Genomic DNA, 6,215 nt, shown 5'->3' on the forward strand with positions numbered 1-6,215 from the left:
AGACAAAAGATTGTTTTGGTTCCAAAAGCGTGGCTTTGAATATCAGGATCCAATGGTCTGAACAAAAAGTTTATACTATAGTCAAAGTTTGTACTATAAACAACAGAGCTGGAGAGATTGCAGGATGGTGAGTAAGCCATTTTCCTCCTCTCACTGCAGCCATTGCCCCCACCCCCAAGACCAGTGGAAAATCTCACAGGTTGGAGGAAAGAAGATACTTGGAGAAAGACAGCAAGACATGAGTAATAGATATGAATTCCTGAGAAAGGGGCCTCCATATCCTGCATATCCCAGGATCAAATCCATGGTGCTGGAGTCGGGACCTCTAAGACGAATCCCAGGTGGGTTTTTAGGAGGACCTGAGAGCACAAGAAGCTTCTGCCTCACTTGGCAGGCAATAGCCCAGAGACACAGAGCAGATGAAGGCCCGTGGCAAGATCATAAGCAGCTGCCAATAAGGACCAGGCCGATTGAATTGTATCTTGTAGATGCCAGCAGAAGACAGATGAAGAAGACTGCTATCAGAAAATTCACTCCCTTCACCAGAGCTGGGGTCAAAGAGAAGCTGTCGTCACCCCAACGCTCAGAGCTTAGATTGCCTGCGGGAGAGCTTGAATTGGCAGAGTCCGGTGTTCTGCCACAGGATGGACACGGCGCTCAAGGGCTAACCTAGATTCAGTTGTAGAGAAATAAAAGTACATCTTTGCCCACCTGAGTTTTGTGACTGTGGTATTTATACCTGTTACAAGATCCAGATCCAGAGTAACATGGATCTAACGCTGGATCTCCTGAACGGGTGTTTAGGGAGCTACCCGTTGTCTCTAATGAAATCGTACAGAGGTCGGACATACACCTAACCACACACCAGAATTTCACATAAAAGCTACACTTCAGACCAGTGAGGAAAAGATTACTCAGTAAGTGGAATTGGCATAACTAGAAACCATTTGGAAAATAATTAAGGAAAAATCTCCATCTTGTTCTTTATACCAAAGTAAATTTCATGAAGATCAACGATTTAAACTCTGCAAACAAAAAACAAACACACGAATTACCTACACAAAACTATAGTAACACTTGAAAACTGGGTTTATTTATTTATAATATTAGAATGGGGAAGACTTTTCTGAGAATGACACAAAACTTAGAAGTATAAAGAAGATTGATAAATTTGACTACAAAAAATTTTTTTAATTTCTGTACAATGAAAAATAATGAACAAAATCAAAAGACAATTGGTAAATGTGGGATAATATTTACAACCCATATTGCAGGGCTAATTTCCTAAATTTACAAAGAGCAGGTATAATCAGTTAAGAAAAAGATGACCCACGCAACAGAGCATTAAACAAAGGGCATGAACAGGAAGACAGAAAAAGTTACAAATGGCTCATGCATGGATGAGAAGATGCCCCTCTTCATTAATGAGTAAGGAAACGTAAACCAAAATAACAGTTTTCCCCAACAGTGATCATTTTATTATTTGTAGGCACAAATGAGTATTCGTGTGTACATGATGACACTTGAGAGGAAATGGAGACATCAGAAGTTTTTATTGCTTGGGGCGCCTGGGTGGCACAGCGGTTGGGCGTCTGCCTTCGGCTCAGGGCGTGATCCCGGCGTTGTGGGATCGAGCCCCACATCAGGCTCTTCCGCTATGAGCCTGCTTCTTCCTCTCCCACTCCCCCTGCTTGTGTTCCCTCTCTCGCTGGCTGTCTCTATCTCTGTCGAATAAATAAATAAAATCTTTAAAAAAAAAGAAGTTTTTATTGCTAATTTTTATAACTGTAACACTCTAAGCAAGGGGACAAACGCAAAGGATTGTAAAAACTAAGAAAAGATTTACAAATCTTCAAATTAAAGACAATTTCTCACAGTTCTTGACAAAATGGGGTTACACTACATTTTCAAAAAGCATATTATGAATGAATTCATATTTAAAAATAATCCGCTTACTATGAATTGCACAATGTTATTAGAAGAAGTCAACGCAATGCTCTTTGATTTTGATGCGATCAAACACTAAATCAGCAGTTCTTTCAGGAATACCTCTTTTGTGTGTCTATGCAAATTATCAGAGTCTTGCTCCTAGGTCATGGATATTTCCTTCTGAAAGACATACAGAAAAAAATCCTTAATTCTAGTGAGCCAAAATAACATTTTTTAATCTATGAAATTGGCAAAGATCCAAGCTTGATAATACTTTTGCTAAGGCCATGGACACCACACACCTTCCTACACCTTTGGTATAAGAGTAGATGCTATGATTTGTCAACACGTATCAAATAACTTAATCCCCATTCCTTTTTACTCAGCAATTTCAGTTCTAGGAAATTATACTACAGAAAATTGAAAAATTTCTTGAAATTGAAAAATTCACAAAATATGTTCATTGAAAAATTCACAAAATATGTTCATTGCAGTGTTGTTTTTAGTTAAAAAAAAAAAAACAGAAAGGAAATTCTCTTTAAGGGGGGATCTAGGGAAGGGATTGCTTAAGACAGACCATGCCATTGCAGGAGTCTTGTGGGGAGAGAGGGGTCAGGGACAGTAAACTTGACTCACATCAGAGTCAAAGTCAGTTCTATTTCTCAGCTAATGGAATGATCCGCCATCTTTTATTTGTACCATGAGGTTTTGTGTTTTCTTCTTTACTTAATTCAGCCCTAAAAATATTTATTAGAGTCCTACTATGTTCTACATATATTTTATTATGTCCATCTGGAGCTTGAGGGATTGGTATAATCTGAACAAGCAGAAAACTACAGGCAGGTCATTCTAGAAGGGGAAAATAACGTGGGGCCATGGAAGTTTATGATGTGCTTGACAAAATGGGGTCATCTGAATTATAGTTTGGGAAGACGAGGAGTATAGTTAGAAATAAGCCTGCGGCCAGACTGTGCGGCAGGAGCCATAGCTCTATCAGCAAAAGATCGTTATTATTACATTTGTGTTTTTTGCAAAACAACTCTGGCAGCCAAATGCAGGGTGGAATGAAGAGGGAAAGAGGCGAGGAAGCTAATTAGCCGGTTGATGCAATAGGTCATGAGGTCAGAACAAGGTCAATAGCAGTTAGAATGGAGAAGGTTGAGAGGGTTGGAAACAATTTAGAGATGGTATAGACACAAGATGGCTACTTATCAGATGTGGCAAGTGGAGGCCGTGAAGTCATTGAGATAGCATTGACAGAACCTGGTTGTTGATTGGAGGTGGGAGGCAAAGGAGGTGAAAGCGTTTCTAATTTCGTAGATTAGGAAAAGTCGATCTGGTTAAAGAGCATAAAGGAGCCTGGGAAGGAAGGCATTTTGGTTGAGGGCTGGAAAACACACTAAATTTGGGAGGTGTTGAGTTCGACGTATCTATGAGGTGCCCAGGTACAGAAGTCTGAGTGATGTTTGGAAAATAAGGTTGGAACCTCTTGAGTGAGAGACTGCTCCACGAGCAACAGGAGAAGAGAGTGGAGGTAGAACTTTGGAGAAAACCTGCCTTTCAGGGCTGGGTCAAGGAAGGGGAGTCAGCAAAGGGATTGGAGGAGGAACGGTCAGCGTCCCTAGAGAAAAAGTAGTGCTCTGGAAGCCACAGGTCGAGGCAGCCATGAATGCCAAACTGCAGGGTGCTGCGTGCAGAACCCCCCAGAAGTTCAGCTGTGCCAGCTGCCCCCAGCCCCACTCGGATTCTCTCCAGCTGCTCTCTGAAGTTCAAAGTACAGCAGCCCCTGCTTATCCAGTTTCGCTTTCTGAGGTCTGGAAGCAGATAATCCTCCTTCTGACGTGTCCTCTAATGCCGCAGGACGCGGCCTCCGTCCTTCACCCCATTTCCTCTCGCCACGTGGGCATTTTGTCATCTCTCCGTATCACAGGAAGTGGGGTGAGTACAGAACAATAAGATCTTTTGAGAGAGAGAGAGACCACATCCACGTAACTTTCATTACAGTACGTTGTTGTGATTGTTCTATTTTATTACTAATTGTTGTTAATATCTTATTGTGCCTCATTTATAAATTAAACTTTATCATGGGTGCATAGGAAGAAGACATAGTACATAGTATATACAAAGTTCAGTGCTGTCTATAATTTCCAAGACCTCCACTGGGGGTCTTGGAATGTTTCCTAGGCAGATGAGGGGGACTACTGTATTGTTCAGCTTTTTATATAAAAACTCTCATTTTCTAAAAAACAAGTGTTGTAATCCCCTTTGTCCCAGGATTCACAAATATAAAAAGATGCAATTTCCTTACACCCCTTGGCAAGTCAAGGGCAGTGGAGCTCACAGTTCTTCAGGCCTTTGTCCAAGGCCCCAACAGCCAAACCCTTCCAAGCAAATAAACAAAAGCAACAAAATACACCAGAGTCAACAGAAAGTCATGCAAATCGAATTACATTTCTTTTTCCATATGAGAAAACTTGCTTCTGACAAACATATTGAGTTTCTTTCCCAGGTTTTATAGCATAATGTTCCTGTTCTTTTTAAAATCTTCTAAGAATTTCCCAGCAATCTCTATGCTCCTTAAAACCTGACAAAGCCAAGGACATTCCTCAAGGCTGGCTTTGGTTAGAGCACCTAGGGGACGATTTCTAGACATTTCACTTCACTGATTGGGGGGGGGGGAGGTGTTACTAAATGTTTAAGCATGTAATTAATCCTAAGCCGCTTATGATTATTTGCTCAGAAAAAAAAATGATTTAGATTGCAATGACAGACTCGTAGACATGCCTTGGAATTTATATAAGAAACCAATGAGTTGGGGCGCCTGGGTGGCACAGTGGTTAAGCGTCTGCCTTCGGCTCAGGGCGTGATCCTGGCGATCTGGGATCAAGCCCCACATCAGGCTCCTCTGCTGGGAGCCTGCTTCTTCCTCTCCCACTCCCCCTGCTTGAGTTCCCTCTCTCGCTGGCTGTCTCTATCTCTGCCAAATAAATAAATAAAATCTTAAAAAAAAAAAAAAAAAGAAACCAATGAGTTATTACAAAAACAATTAAAACCTGTATATTGTGACTTAAAGTTGCCAAAACAAACTTAAGATGCAAAGATGTTTTTAATAAAGAATGTTTTTAAAAACAGCTGCATAAGATGTATCCAAAATAGGTATTTTATTACATAGTATGTTTTTAAAGTCAGAATGCAAAGCAGGCACTAGAAGTGAAACCAGGCTCAGCAGGTGAAGGAATAGTTGTTTCCTGAAATAAAGTACTAAGGACTTGAGAGCATAACTTGGAGAACTTTTATAATTTTGTTTTATAAATCCGATTTTATAAGGAGCAGTCCTCACATGTTCACAAACTGTCAGATATTTTAATAACTAGAAAATTTCTGAGCTAATCTAATTTAGAATTGGCTTTATTTGGTATCAACATAATAAAGGAAACTTCAGTAAGTTCAAATACATTGTATAATGCCTTAACTCAGCTGCTCTTTCTGGTCTGGAAGTAAGCAGTTGTCCTCCCTTTTGGAGCTGGGCCTTCAGATCCCCGAGTTTAGATCCAGTCTTTCCATCCTCCTCAAAACATTACCAACCCCATCGGCACCTCTTTGTGGCACCTTCATTTTCCGGCTCTACGGAATCCTTTAATTTTGTCTGTAAGTGGTCTTTCTGACTTGGAAATAAATACACTTGTTAATGTGGCCTTGCGATCCCTCTGGGATCTATTCCTTTCTCTTGTTCCTTTCACCAAACATTTCTTGATTGGCTGTCCCACCAGTTCCTGTCCTGTCGGTGCCATGCACTCAGGCCCTTACCTCCTGCTGCAAAGCTCCTGTCCGCCATTGTGCTCACGAATCTGTTCATCAGATCAATGGGCTTTTCTCAAACACCATTCCTCTTGAACTCTTTACCATCTGGCCAGCCCTTCCTCAGTAACAAACTACCATGCATAAATTGCTGTAAAACAGATCATGTGAGTTTTTGCAATGGTTAAGAACATAGATTCTGTTGTCAGGGAGACCTAGCGTCACCATTTTGTAGCTCTTTCACCATTGGAGGAAATTCTTAAATTTCTCTGTCTCAGTTTGTTCGTCTGTAAAATTAGATAACTCATCGTCCTAGGTAAGGTATGAGGATTAAATAAGAAAATACATGTAGGGGTGCCTGGGTGGCACAGCAGTTAAGCGTCTGCCTTCAGCTCAGGGCGTGATCCCGGAGTTCTGGGATCGAGCCCCATATTGGGCTCCTCCGCTGGGAGCCTGCTTCTTCCTCTCCCACTCCCCCTGCTTGTGTT

This window comes from Ursus arctos, unplaced genomic scaffold (genome assembly GCF_023065955.2).
Source record: "Ursus arctos isolate Adak ecotype North America unplaced genomic scaffold, UrsArc2.0 scaffold_20, whole genome shotgun sequence".
In the NCBI taxonomy this organism is placed as follows: Eukaryota; Metazoa; Chordata; class Mammalia; order Carnivora; family Ursidae; genus Ursus; species Ursus arctos.